The sequence below is a fragment of the Sciurus vulgaris genome, assembly GCF_902686455.1.
Source record: "Sciurus vulgaris genome assembly, chromosome: 9".
Classification (NCBI taxonomy): domain Eukaryota; kingdom Metazoa; phylum Chordata; class Mammalia; order Rodentia; family Sciuridae; genus Sciurus; species Sciurus vulgaris.
In genome coordinates, this window is record NC_136469.1 from 22,659,677 (window position 1) to 22,674,120 (window position 14,444).

Consider the following 14,444-nt stretch of genomic DNA (forward strand, 5'->3'; position numbering starts at 1 on the left):
CCTAGTAGGTGTCCAATAAGATTTTTTTAAAAATCAAGTCAATCTGGAGTTTATATCGAGCTCTTCTATTTTACATAATTATCTGTTATTTTGTGTATAGAACTTTCTAGGTTTGGCCTTATTTTCTATATAATAGGTAGAAGAATACAGATTGTGTTTTGAAGATTTCATTTATTCATTTTGGGGCTTCCTGGAACAGAAATCTTGTAAACAGATTCAAATATGGAGAAGGTAAACTTTATTAAGCTTTTGACTATCCATTTCATTTGAACACATTCAGCCATCATGAGATGGAGATTAAAATTTGTGTTTTTAAATTTAAAATGTTATACTTTTGAGCTATGAGAGAAAATTTTAAAGTAGTTCAAACCAATTAAGCATGTTAAGAAGTCTAGATTGCTTTAGTTTCATTTGTGAAATGTGAATTTTAATAATACTAAACAGCTGCAGTGAGATCTGAATGTGCCTTTCCAGCTGCTATCTTTCTGGTTATAGTTGAATGAGTTTATTTTTAGTGATGTAACCTGTTTATTATTCATTTAAAGTGACTGTAAAAGCAAGTTTCGGGTAGGTGCTTTAAACATATGTTAAATTCTCTGTAAGTTTGCTTAGTGCACACATTATCTTGAGTAATATTTTTATTGGTTTATTTGTTATAAAGACATTTAAAGTGTTCAATACTATTGCTTTCACAAATGTGCCTGAAAATACTAAATGCTGTAAATTAAGATGGGGTTGGTAATTACATAGTTACTTGCATTTGCAAGCTAGGTTTGCAAACTGTAGTCTTTCTGAGAAAAATTTGGACCATTTTCAAACTTGGCAGAACTAGAGAATGTTCTATTAAAAAGGCCCACAGGAGCATTAATGAAAAATCATGAAAAATTGATAGAACAAGCCTAACAAAATAATCTGACTTTGGATTTTTTTTTTTTTTAATCCTAATCTTAGAATAGCTAAATCCATGAGTAGTACTCATTGGGTAACAGTTTGGTTCCTGCTTCTCTGTATTGTGACATAGGCTAAGGAATGTCAGGCATAGTTTATGTTTGGCATAGTTTACCAGCCCTTGGAATCTTAGGTCTGAGGCACCATTACCAGGATCATCTTTTATTCCTCTGGATGTTTATCATGGCCAATTGGTGCTCCTGCCTAGTGGGGCTTTTTGGTTCTGCAGTTTCAGGCAAAGTATAATCAGTGCATTTTTTTTCTTTGCCAGTTGAATTACCTCATGCACATATATTACACATATACTAAATTCTGTCATAAAACAACAGGCACATGGAACTGAATTCTATACTTAACATATCAGAGACTATCAATGCTATAGTTTGTTACCAGTTTCTCTCTTTTTTGTGTAGTTATTCGAAAGTGATTTCCCTGTTATACTTGTTTAATTGGTGTTTTTCTGAAGTTGCAAAAAAAAAAAAAAAACACTTTAAAAACAGTTATTTACAACTGTGTGTCTGTTTGAATCAGATTTGTTACAAACGGTGCATTCGAAGTAGAATTAAAAAAAAAATAAACTGAATTCTAAACTGAAGAAACGTGGTAAAATTTTTTTTTCTTTGTTGTCTCTGGTTTTAATCAAGCAATTTGCTGCCTACATGTCCCAAGCCAGAAAGAAAATACAGAGAAGAAAAATGAGCACTCTTAGACCCAAAGAAAAAATTTTCCCATCAGGAAATGGGTTCACCCTCCTCTGAACTCCCGCAGAACCCTGTATCTCACTGATGGCGTGGATTGTCTTCCAACTTAAATGGTTTCATTTGTGTTTGCCTATCAGCTCTTCTGTTTTGCGAGCTCTTTATGAGCAGGACTGTACTTTAATCCCTTAGCTGACTAATATCTCAGGTTTATCAAGGGCTGGCTAATTTCCTAAGATGCCCTCAGATGTGCTATCCCATTTGGTCTACATAAGCATGTCAGGCAGGGCAGGCACATTATTGTCCTGTCGATGTGAGGAAACTGCAATTAAGAAAGGTGAGATGATTCGAAGGTCACATTCATTCAGATTCCCACACCAAACTTCACCTCTTCCCTTTCTGCATGTCCCTTATTCAGGGGGTGATCAGCAGGGCCCCTTTAGGAGCAGGCAGTTCGGAGAGAACAAAGGAGCAGAAGAAACTTAAGGCAGTCAAAAAGAGAGAAGGAGGTAGACGTGGGTTGATCGTCATGCTTCTCTAACCTGACAAGTCCCTGGAACATTGCTGCTGGATCAGGGATGACGCTGATCTTTCCATCACCATGAGAGAGTCAGAGAGCATTACCATCATCAAGGGGAGGAAGCCACAGATGCATTCTGTCTTTAAAGAATAAAGTGGTGTTATGAGGTTCATGGCGTCACTGATGTTGGAGTGGTAGAGGGGCCATCTGCCAGTGTTGCTGGAGAGATCCTCAGACAAACGGAAAACCTGACCCTGACCAGAGTGGCTGTCTCCCCTCAGACCCAGAATACAAGCATGGAGAATGGTATCTGCTCAGTGACTGGCACTGGGTAAGAGTATGGATAGGAAACCAGCTCCTGGCAGGTGGAGGGACAGGTTACCAATCCCGAAAAGAATCTTAGGGGAAATGTATGAAGGAATGGGGACCTTACAGGCGGGCAAGGACGTGGCAAAGATGTACCGTCAGAAGTCTGGTCTGCTCCCACCACTTGCTCTGAGGTACTTGGAGGTCATCCTGCCAGTCACTGGCCATGGGGTCCCCCCAGACACAGGGATAGTAACTTTCTGGACACTTCTGGATGGAATAGAAGTCACTGTCAAAGGCATTCTCCAGAGGAGAGTGCAGTTGGGAGGAGCTGGCGGCCAACATGTGGAGGACAGGTTCAGGTGCAGCACCCTAGCGGTGGGGAACCTGGGTGCTGCTCGAGTAGCCCCTGCTGCAGGCAGCTTCTCAGCCCAGAGGAGTGGCATTCCTCACGTGGCCTAATTCAGAGCTGGCTGCCCTGTCCTGGGACATAGCCAATAGTTTGGAGACTGCAGTAATAACTTTTATTGTGTAAGACCATACCTACATTTTTTTTTTTTTTTTGGTACTAGGAATTGAACCCAGATGTGCTTAACCATTGAGTGACATCCTCAATCCTTTTATGTTTTATTTTAAGACAGGGTCTCACTAATTGCACAGGGCCTCACTTAATTGCTGAGGCTGGCTTTGAATTTGCAGTCCTCCTGCCTCAGCCTCTGAGCCACTGGAATGAAGTTTCTGCATTCTTAACATTCAGTGACATGTTTTTTGGAGTCTCTACATATATTGGTGTCTTTCAGTCAATCATTATCTCCTTGTGATAACACTGGCAAGACTTTACAAATCTATTTTTTCTCCACCCACTTCACAGAAGAAGATCTACAAGCAATCAACAGATATATGAAAAAATGTTCAACATCTCTAGTAATAAGAGAAATGCAAATCAAAGTACTCTAAATTTCATCTCACCCCAATTAGAATGGTGATTATCAAGAATACAAGCAACAATAGGTGTTGGCAAGGAAAAAGGTACACTCATACATTGCTGGTGGGGTTGCAAATTAGTGCAGTCACTCTGGAAAGCAGGGTGGAGATTCCTTAGAAAACTTGGAATGGAACCACCATTTGACCCAGCTATCCCACTCCTTGGCCTATATCCAAAGGACTTAAAATCAGCACACTACAGTGTATACACACACACACACACACACACACACACACACACACACACACACTCACACACAATGGAATATTACTCAGCCATAAAGAAGAATAAAATTATGACATTTGCAGGTAAATGGATGCAGTTGGAGAATATTATGCTAAGTGAGATAAGCCAATCCCAAAAAACCAAAGGCTAAATTATCTCTCTGATAAGAGGATAATACATACTGGAGGGCAGGAGGGAGGCAAGAATGGAGGAAGGATGGATTGTAGAGAGGAAAAAGAGGGGTGGAAGCGGTGAGGGGGAGGAAAAATAACAGAATGAGACAAACATCATTACCCTATGTACATGTATGATTATGCAAATGGTGCAACTCTACTTCATGTACAACCAGAGAAACAACAGTTGTACCCCATTCGTGTACAATGAATCAAAATAAATAAATTAAAAAAAAGTTAACCTGGGAACTAAATATGGGGTGAGATACTATATGCAAAAATATGTAGATTAGTTGTTTACAAGTCAGTGTAAATCACTGGTATAATGAGTTCTGTAGTAGTTTATTTGAATCGTGAAGTTAATTTTAGACTACATTAATTGAACTGCTGTGGCCAGAACAAGGGGAATATTCCCCTTTAATCCACGTGGATCACACCACTTCTGGAGGGTTGGGTAGTTCTGGGCACCTCCTTAAAATTTTTTGGTAAATGTTATGGTTTGTGTCTTAAATGTCCCTCAAAAGCTCATGTGTGAACCCCAGCAGATGGGGTTGTTGGAAATGGTAGAATTTTTAGGAGGTAAATCCTAGATGGAGGATGTTAGGTCATTGGGGGTGTGCCCTTGACTGGATATTGGAACCATAAAAGCCCCTTTGTCTCCCTGTCTTTGCTTTTTGGTGACCATGAGGTGATGAGTTCCATCTGTGACATGCCCTTCACTGTAATGTATTACCTCATCTCAGGCCCAAAGGAAACAGGGCTAAGTGACCATGGATTGAAACCTCTGAAACCGTAAACTCAAATAAATTCTTTTTTCTTTTAAGTTGATTTTTCTCAGTTATTTTGTCACAATAATGGTAAACTGACTACATAGAAAATTGGTACTGAGAAGTGGGTCGTTACTGTGACTGTGCTAGATGATGTGTTTCAGAAGCATCTGTAATTAGGTTTGTGGGAGGGATTTGGAAAAATATAGAGAAGCAGGCTAAAGAAATCCTAGAATGCTGTAAACAGCTTAGTGGGTGAGTCAGGTAAGAACTCAGAACATCAGAATGCTGAAAGGAATGTGTGCTCATGAGGTCTCAGATGGAAGTGGGGACTCTACTCAGAATTGGACTAAAGTCTGCAATCTTTGTGTAGAAACATGTCCACATTTTGTCCATTCCCTAAGACTTTGTGTGAGGCTGAGTTTAAAGTGATGGGAGGCCAGGTGTGGTGGCAATGCCTGTAATCCCAGCGGCTCAGGAGGCTGAAGTAGGAGTTTCTCAAGTTAAAAGCCAGCCTCAGCAACTTAACAGACCCTGTCTCAAAATAAAAAATAAAAAAGGACTGGGGATGAGGGTCAGTGGTTAAGTATCCCTGGGTTCAATCTCTGGTACCAAAAAAAGTAATGGACTGATTTATCTGTTAGGGGAGATTGCAAGGCAGCACAGAATTTAGGCAGTGACATGGGTGTTATTGGTTGCTCTTAGCTGAATTTACCGTGTGAATCAGGAGCAAAGAGGAACAGTGGAAAAATGAGAAAACTTGCAGTTTGGACATAAGAGGAACTTGTGTAAAGTAATGGTTAAGGAGGGTATGGTTGCTAAAGAGATTAGTGCATTTCAAGAGAAGCTAAGGACATTGAACCAGGATGATAGGAAAGATGACTTGAGGGTGTATCGGGAATTAGGAAGACCCTACTCATCACAGCACAAAGACTTTGCTTGAAAAGAGAGTCCCATGATACCCAGCTCACACAGGGCCCAATGAAGGAATTGTCTTCTGGGATTCATTCCTGGGTTTAGCTTTTAGATGCTCAGAGGCTTCTGCAGCATGGTACAAGCAGGTCTCGCCTACTGCTCAAGCTGGAGGAAGACCTTGGTAATTTCCATCTGATGCTGGTTTTGCAGGCATGCAGAATGCAAGAGTTGTGTGATTATGGAAGCTTCCACTGGGATTTCAAAGGAAAGCCCGGGTAACCAGGCCGTTTGCGGCAGGGTTGAATTTCCTATATGAAGCCCTTGATCACATAAGCAACACTGTGACAGTGAAGCTAAAGCTGCAGAAGAGACCCAGGAAATTAGAGATGCCAGGGACTTGAAATATCTGCCCAGGGAAGCTGCAGGAAGTAAGCAGAGCCAGCCTAACAGAGAGGCTTTGTTTGCTGCAGCTGGCAAGGTCAAAGGGCAGAGCTGCCCAAAACCTTTGGATCTCATATCATTCCACCAGGTACCCCAGATGCTAGACATAGAGCAAGAAGATTTAGTGCTTGGTTCGCTGGGTTTCAGTTTTGTTTTGGTCTAACGCCTCCTTGCTATTTTCTTATTCCTTTGTTTTGGAATGAGAATGTTAACCCAATGTCATTATATCTTGGAAGTATGTAACTTGTTTTCAAATTTTTATAGGGGCTTATCGCCAAGAATTGACCTTGAGTCTCAGAGAAGACCCTGGACTAGCACAGTTCAGATTTTTGGGGAGTTCTTGGAAATGGACTGAATGAATTTACCATCCTGAGATGAATATGAGCCTTTGGTGGCCAGAGGTTGAATGTTATGGTTTCTATCTTGGCTAACCCCCAAAGATCAAGTGCTAAGTCTGCGGTCACCCGCCTGTGGTGCTCTTGGAGGTGGTGCAACTTTTAGGAGGTAAGGCTTAGTGGGAGTTTTAGTCACTGGGGTTGTATCCTTGAAGGACATACTGGGATCCTCCTCTCTCTCTTTGCTTTCTGACTGACACAAGGTAAACAGCTTTCTTCCACCATGTACTTTCTGCCATGAGGTACTGTCTTGCCACAGGCCTAAATGCAACAGTGCCAAGGGACCACGGGCTAAAACCTCAGAATCCATGAACCAAATAAATCTTTCCTCCTTACACATTGTGGCAGTCACCTTTTTGTTGCTGTGACAAATACTCAAGAAAAACAACTTAGGAAAGATTTATTTTGGCTCCTGGTTTCAGGGGTTTTAGTCCATGGTCAGCTGGTTCCATTGCTTTGGGACTGAGGTGAGGCAGAACATTATGATGGAAAGACATGATGGAGGAAAGCTGTTTACCGTATGGAAAGCAGAGAGAGAGAGAGAGAGAGAGAGAGAGAGACAGAGAGAGAGAGAGAGACAGAGAGAGACAGAGAGAGAGATGCCAGGGATATGCCTCTAGTGACCTACTTCTTCCAACTAGGCCCCACCTCCTATAGTCCCCACCAACTCCCAATAGTGCCGTAGAATTATGAATCTATTAATGGTTTGAGCCACTGATGAGGTTAGAGCCCTTATGATCCAATCACTTCCCAAAGCCCCACCTCTGAACATGGCTGCACTGGAGATGAAGTCTTTAACACGTGAGCCGTTTGGGGACAGGCCCGGTAACCATAACATATGTGGCTTATCTCAGGTATTTTGTCACAGAGACAGAAAGCCAACTAGCACAGTAGGTAAATGAAGTGTTGCAGCTGCCCACAGGAAGGTTCGGTGCCTCTGGTTATGACTGTGGGGCCCACAGAGCAGGTTCTCAGCTCGAGATAATGCCCCATGTTTTGCATCTCTCTTCCCAGAAATGTTGTTACGCCTCCTTCCCATGTTCCCTATTACAAATTGACCTCTGGCCTCTGGGACTGCTCTGTGTCCCCTGGTTGCTGGGAATTTCTCATGACTTGTGGCACTCTCAGTTTCCTTCAAAGCACACTTCTCCCTACTCTCTCCCCATTTCTTCCTCCGAGATGACATCAGTGGAGTCTTGAAATTTTGGCCTGAGATGTGTTATTTGTATTCCTGAAATGAGATGTTTGGTAAAAGGCTATGAACTTAGAGGCTGCCTCTCTTGTGCCTGATTTAACCTATCCTAGCTAACAAAGGATCCAGCGAACCCATTAGCATTTGAATGATAAATATAAGGAGAATTTATTTGTCTCTGGGTCATCAATGCCTGGGACTGAAACTTTACCCTGTTCCAGAAAGTGCTGGCCATAGGTCATCCTTTCTGATTTGGAACTGAGAAGCACTTTTAAAAAGTGTTTTTATAAAACACTTTAAGATTTCAGAGCAGTTAAAGGATTTTAGCTCGCCCAACTAAAGGCACTGACAACTTAAAGAGAACGAGCTGTCTTTGCCTCAGTTTCTGTGTTTGAAAAAAATGAAAATAAGTTAAGATATTCGCTGTGTGTTGGAAGGGTTCTACTTACTGTTTAAAAAAGAATAAACCTGAAGCAAGTAGGAGAAATTATATATTGAGTATCTACTGAAGGAAAAACTATATCATAATTGTGTCCTTAGTGTTCTATTGCAAAAAAACAGAACAAACAAAAAACCCTGAATTCTTGGGAACAGATAGAATGAGCACATCTTTCTAGAAAAAGACATGGAACTACAGAACCATGAAATAAAATCCAGATATTTATAAGTGGAAAAGACCTTTTCTACGGTCTTTGATTATTTGTGTTAGGTTTGCAAATGATGCAGTTACCATGGTTTTGTGAAGTATTATTTTATATAATCTAGGCTACTGATAGGAATGGAAAAGTTTCACTAGGATTATGTCACACCATTACCTATGTAAATGTATGATTACACAAATGATACACCTCTACTTCATGTACAACCAGAGAAACAAGTTGTACCCATTTGTTTACAATAAAGAAAAGGATTATGTCAGCTAATATGGCATAATGTCATAAGGCAAATGTGCTGAAGAAAATACTTACCTTTCAATGTTGTATGCACCTCTACTTTGGTGTTAGTTAAATTTCCATTTAACAACTAGCAGAAAGGGGGCTTATGGTCTCTCTCTTTTAAGGTATTTTCCCCTTGGATTTAATAATTTTATCAAACGTGAAAATTTATATATTTTTTTCCTTCCTGGCATTACTCACTTTGAAAATGTCACTTTGAAAAAGATATTATCATTTCTGTATTTTATAATTTCAGAAGATCTCCTGTTTCTTTTTCTTTTTCTCCCATTACCTGAATATGGTTAATTTCTTTAGAGGCTGAGCATTTTCCTTTCTTTTCTTTATTTTTGTTTTTGTGGTGCTAGGATTGAACCTGGGGCCCTGCACACACTTGACCACAATCACCTCTGAACCACAATCTCAGTCCTTAGAAGCTGTGCATTTTCTTAAATGCACAGAAGCCCCGTTAGATCACATTTTATTGAAAAAAATGTATGTGAATAGAGCGGTTTTTAAAAAATAATTTTATTGGTGCATATTAGTCATACAGAATGGTGGGTTTTATTGAGTCATATTTTTATACCTAAAAACATAATTTTATCGGTCTCCCTCCCCAATACCTTCCCCTTCCACTTCTCTCTCCACCTGTTGCCCTCTGCTCACTCTCCTAATTTCACGAAGCCCCCTTTCCCCTGTTTTTTCCTTATAGCTTCCACATATGAGGGAAAAATATGTTATTTCTCTTTCTGAGTTCAGTTCACTGCACTGAACTTGAGGCTCTCCAGTTCCACCCATTCTTTTGCAAATAATATAATTTCATTCTTCATGACTGAATATAACTCTATTCTCTGTGTGTGTATATACACATACAAGCACCAACACACACACACACACACACACACACACACACACACACACATCACATTTTCTTTATCCACTCATCTGTTGACAGACATGTGGGCTGATTCCATAACTTTGTTATTGTTAATTGTGCTGAAATACATATGGGTATGTGGGTATATCTAAACCGTGTTGCTTTAGTCCATTTGGGTAAATACCAAGGAATGGTATAGTGGGTCATATTGTATATCTATTTTTAGCTTTTTGAGGAAATTTCATCTTGATTTTCATAGTGGTTATACTAATTTACATTCCCACCAACAGTGTATAAGAGTTCTGCCCAACCCCACATCCTTTCCAACATTTATTGTTATTTGTAGTCTTGATGCTTGCCGTTTGGATTGGAACAAGATGGAATCTCAGTGTGGTTTTGATTTGCATTAAAAAAATTGAAAAACTAGTAATGACTTAACTATCTTCAGATGTTGTTTAACCTCATTCCTGCAGAAATGTAAGCTTTCTGAGGGTAGGGACTTGCTGTGATTTGTGTACATAGGACTTCTCCTGGTACGTATTACACCCTCTGGCACATGGTGAGCAAGCAACAATATTTATTCACTCACAAAAATGTTAGCTAAAACTCTTGGCTCTAACGCTTTACTACAATAACCATGAAGGATTTTACTTTCTAAAGAGCTGGCTTAAATCAGTTTATCCATCATGAAATAAAAAAACAATTGCGATAATAGAATGTGCATACCGACGTTTAAATTGTTGCAAGAGGAAAACATTAAGCTTATAGCAAGTCAGGTAGAACATCTTTCAATATTTTAGGAATCTTAGGATTCATGGTCTAAGTGTCTGGAGATCCTCCTCAAGTAATGAAAGTATAGTCATTAACAGATTTTGACCCTCCAAATCTCAAATTCATAGGAAAAGAGAATTTGTGGAAAGAAAAATAATTTTTCTGATTGATTTAATGTGGTCAAGGAAATATTTTTCTCAATAGTAGTCTAAAGAACAAAAAACCCAACAACCTGACAATGCCATTTAACACACAATTCTTCCTTATTTTTTGCTAATTTTTTCCAAAATGTTTGGTACAACTGATTTGTTCAGAATCCAATTAAGGACTATTTATTGCATTTGGTTGTTATGCTGTTGTAATTTTTTTCTCTCTATACAGCATAATTTCAATACTATAATTCAGTTTAATATAAGGTAATTATGCTTTGGAGTTGACCTCAAGGATTAAAGGTATTCTAAGATATGAGGAAGTATTATAAAATATTTATATTTATTTTAAAATATTTTATATTTAAAATTAAAGGGTTTTGAAAGGTTTTTTGGGGGGGAACATACTATATTTTAGTAACTGATGATGCTTCATTTTCTTTCAAACAGGATTTCAGATAATTGACTTTTGCAGGGTGTGGAAAGTCTTTATTTGCTCTGAATATAAGTGGAGCGATTCCTTTGCAGGTTCTTCATTTTTCAGGCACGTCAAGGCCTGTGGGTTAGACTTGAGACAGTCACTCTGTCTCCCTGTCTGCGGTCATTCCCTCCTGAAGGCTTTTACTTTGTGATTTCCGATTGTTCCTTCGTATTGAACAATCAGACCTAAGTCTAAATCTTTCTTTCCTTTACAACTACCACTTATTTACTTATTATAAAAATTTTCAAGCATAAAGAAAAGCAGACAGCATGGTATAAGGAACACCTGCAACACTTGGATGTAACCATTACTAATGTTTTATAATATTTCTTTTATCACTTTTTCCTTGCTGAAGTATTTCAAGGAAAACCATGTACACTAGCACATTCTACCCCCAAACATCCAAACCTACATTTCAAAAAATAGACTCTTTTCTACACAAAAATACCACCAAACCAAAATAAACCCATTGACCCCATAATAATACTATTTAACATAGAGTCCTTATTTGTGATTTTTAAATTTCTCCAAAATGTCTTTTATAACTGTTTCATTCAGAATCTAATCAGGAACTGCTCACAGTACTTGGTTGTTATGCCTCCCGAGTCTCTTCTGAATTCTGGTCAATGATCTGCTCATCAGAAAGAATTGAGGAGGTTGACTCTGTAACCTTAACAAACCTCCTAAGCGCAAGTCAGACCCCAATCAGGAAGTGAATGGACTCAGAGATTTTGGAAAGCAACACTGAGGTAGATGTGCTAGAGGGTGGTAATCCACAGGTGTCCTTAAATTCTCCGGGCCGGCGGAAGCAATCCCCTTCTCTTACTAGAGGAGAGCAACAGTCCATGCCTGAAGACCATGCAGAAGCCTTCTGAGGATTTGTCCCACCTTTCTTCCTGAAGTCTAGACAAGTCACTAGAGTCAAGTCTCAGCATGACCCTGCTAGGGAAGAGCTGTCTGTGCTAAAGGAGAACAAGATGACACATTGAGGATCTGTGAACCTGATGGAAACGTACTGCTAGGTGTGGGACATCAAGTCTGGCAATGGACCAGGGGATGAGACAGAGTGTAAGGCTGGATAATGATGAATTTATTTTTAAGGGTCACTCTGCCGTGAGTTAGGATGTAATGCTTTGGCAAGAACTTCTGCGACCATTCACACGCTGACAGGAAGGTTCCCAAGTTTGTAAGAAACAACAGTCCACACTAAAGGAAGCAGAGATATCATAATTGCCTTGACTAAGTATTGAGGAAGGGCAGAAGAGGTTCAGAGAAATAGAAATATTTCAGCAAGTGGACCTATTCTGTAAGACCTGATAATCTACTAGATGACCGTGATTATCAGGAGGGACCAGAGGACACAGCCTTCACTCTGGTGTTAAGAAATTTGCTGGCATCTCTTAGCTCACTAGTATCATCTAACTCAGTAACAGTTGTCCCTTTTAGACCACGGCGGTTATTAAGATTTTCTGTTATGGAATTTTTCTGGATAATACACTGGGAGTGACAGGATTTCAGAGTAGAAGAGGCCAAACGGTAGGACTGAATCCTCAGAGGTGTGATGGGGATCAGTGTTGGCAGTTAGGTCAGAATGGCAACTAATGGCCATATTAATGGGGTACCTGAAAGGAGCATTGTTTATTGATTATAACTGAAAGATATTAGAGTTGATGAACTTAATTCAGATATCAGTTACCCTTATGGGTTTGAATAATTAAGCCAGTTCTCTGACACGAAGCACATGGAATAAGTGGTTGCATCCCCTTAAAGAAGGTATCTGCAATACCGCAGCAAATGCATGCAATAGTAATCCCCCCAGTCTTTCCCCAGGGGGATCTATGGTCACTTACCTAGTAACTGTGCACTAAATCTTCTGCACTAACTGTTTTGAGGGCTTTCGTTTATAGGGTCTAAGCTGACATTGATGCCAAGGCACCAATAAGGACCTCTGTTAGAGTAGGGCATGTAGAGGGCAGGTGACAAATGGATTCCTGGTGAGTCATTAGACAAGGGATGGACATGTTTATCAATGGAAGAATTCTCATTTTGATTCATGGATTTATGAAATAAAGGTTAGTAGTATAGGGAGAGACTAAACTGACCTCTCCTTACCACACACCCCTGAATCTGCCAAGATAGGAAAAAGATCCATTAAATAGATATGCATGACCTAACTATCACTCACAGTGATTCCTTCTGAGGGATTTTTGCTTCTTGTTTCAATAGCTTTAGGTTGTCCAGGTGAAGAGGTCTGGTTCCCAGAGAGTGAATTTGGTAAGAATCCTACTAAACCTAAAACTCCAGTTATTGTCTGGTTGCTTTGGACTCCTTGTAGAGGCAGCCAATTTACTTCATTATGAGAAGATATAATTGCTGTTATAATAATTGTTTGGCCATTTGGAATTTGTAGGATCCACAGGGGCCTATCTCTATTCTCTGAAATCTAAGTTGAATTGTGAATAAGCCACTAAGCAACCACTACCTGATAAGACCAGTATAGCCAGAAATCCTTTTTCCTCTCCAATTCCCAGAATGAAGGCCAGGATCACCCCTCCAGGTGAGCAGTTTATGACTGCAGAAGTGCTCGCCGAGGGTGAGGAAGTGTACAGTGGGTAATAAAATTAGTTTCAGCCTTAAAGCCAATTATAGCAATGAGGATTGTAGCTTGAGCTAACAATCCTTCTCTTTTCTCACTAGAATTTGTGAAGAAGCAGCATTTTGAAGGATGAATGAGGATGGACTGAAATAGGAATGCACCTGCACAGTTCACAGAGTGGACAGCAGTAGGTAAATTGGCGTGACCCTCAGGTTTTGGATGGACGCATTATTATTTCTGTGCCAGCTTCATGGTTTTTTTTTTTTTTTTTCCTGAAAGACTTACTTGAGCTAAATTGGACTGACTCCACCCCCTTTGAAGAGCCAGTGAAGCCTGGAAGTGTCTTCCCATCGCGGTGCCGTGTCTTACTAGCAGTCCTTAATGCGTGACCGATAGGTACAGGAGTGTCGTGTCTTGGATTTCTTGCTTGAGAGCTCTGGGACACAAGTTACACTCTAGAGCAGGGTTTCTCGACTTTGGCACTACTGGCATTTTGGACCTGATAGCTCTTTATTGCTGGAGGCTCACTGTGTATCATAGTGTGGTTGGTGAATACACGTGATCCACTAGATGCTGGTGGCAGCCCCAATTGTGACAATCAACAGGCACTTTCATCCATTGCCTGATATCCTCTGGAGGACAAGATCACACCTTTTGAAAATGACTGCTCTAGGGGTTTTCAGTAGGACACAGTTGAAGCTATTTTCTGTAGGATTTTGCCTAGGATTGCATACTCGGTTGACTTTCTCCCTGTTTTTTTTTTTTTTTTTTTTTTTTTAATTTTTCTTCCAGCTTTTCCTAGGAACATATCCTTAATGAAACATCTGCAAAGAAATCTTCACCTTAGAGACTACTTCCAACGGACCTAACCTAAGACAGCATCTGTATTTAAATGGTCCAAGTTGGTTTAAATATCTAAATGTAAATGGCCAAACCATAAAGCCTTTTGAAAAAATTATACGAAGTTATAATTGTGACCTTGCTGTAGGTTAGGTTTTCTTAGACAAGTTACAAAAATCATTACCCACAAAGAAAGCAATGGATAATTTCTTGTGCAGTAAGATTAAGAACTT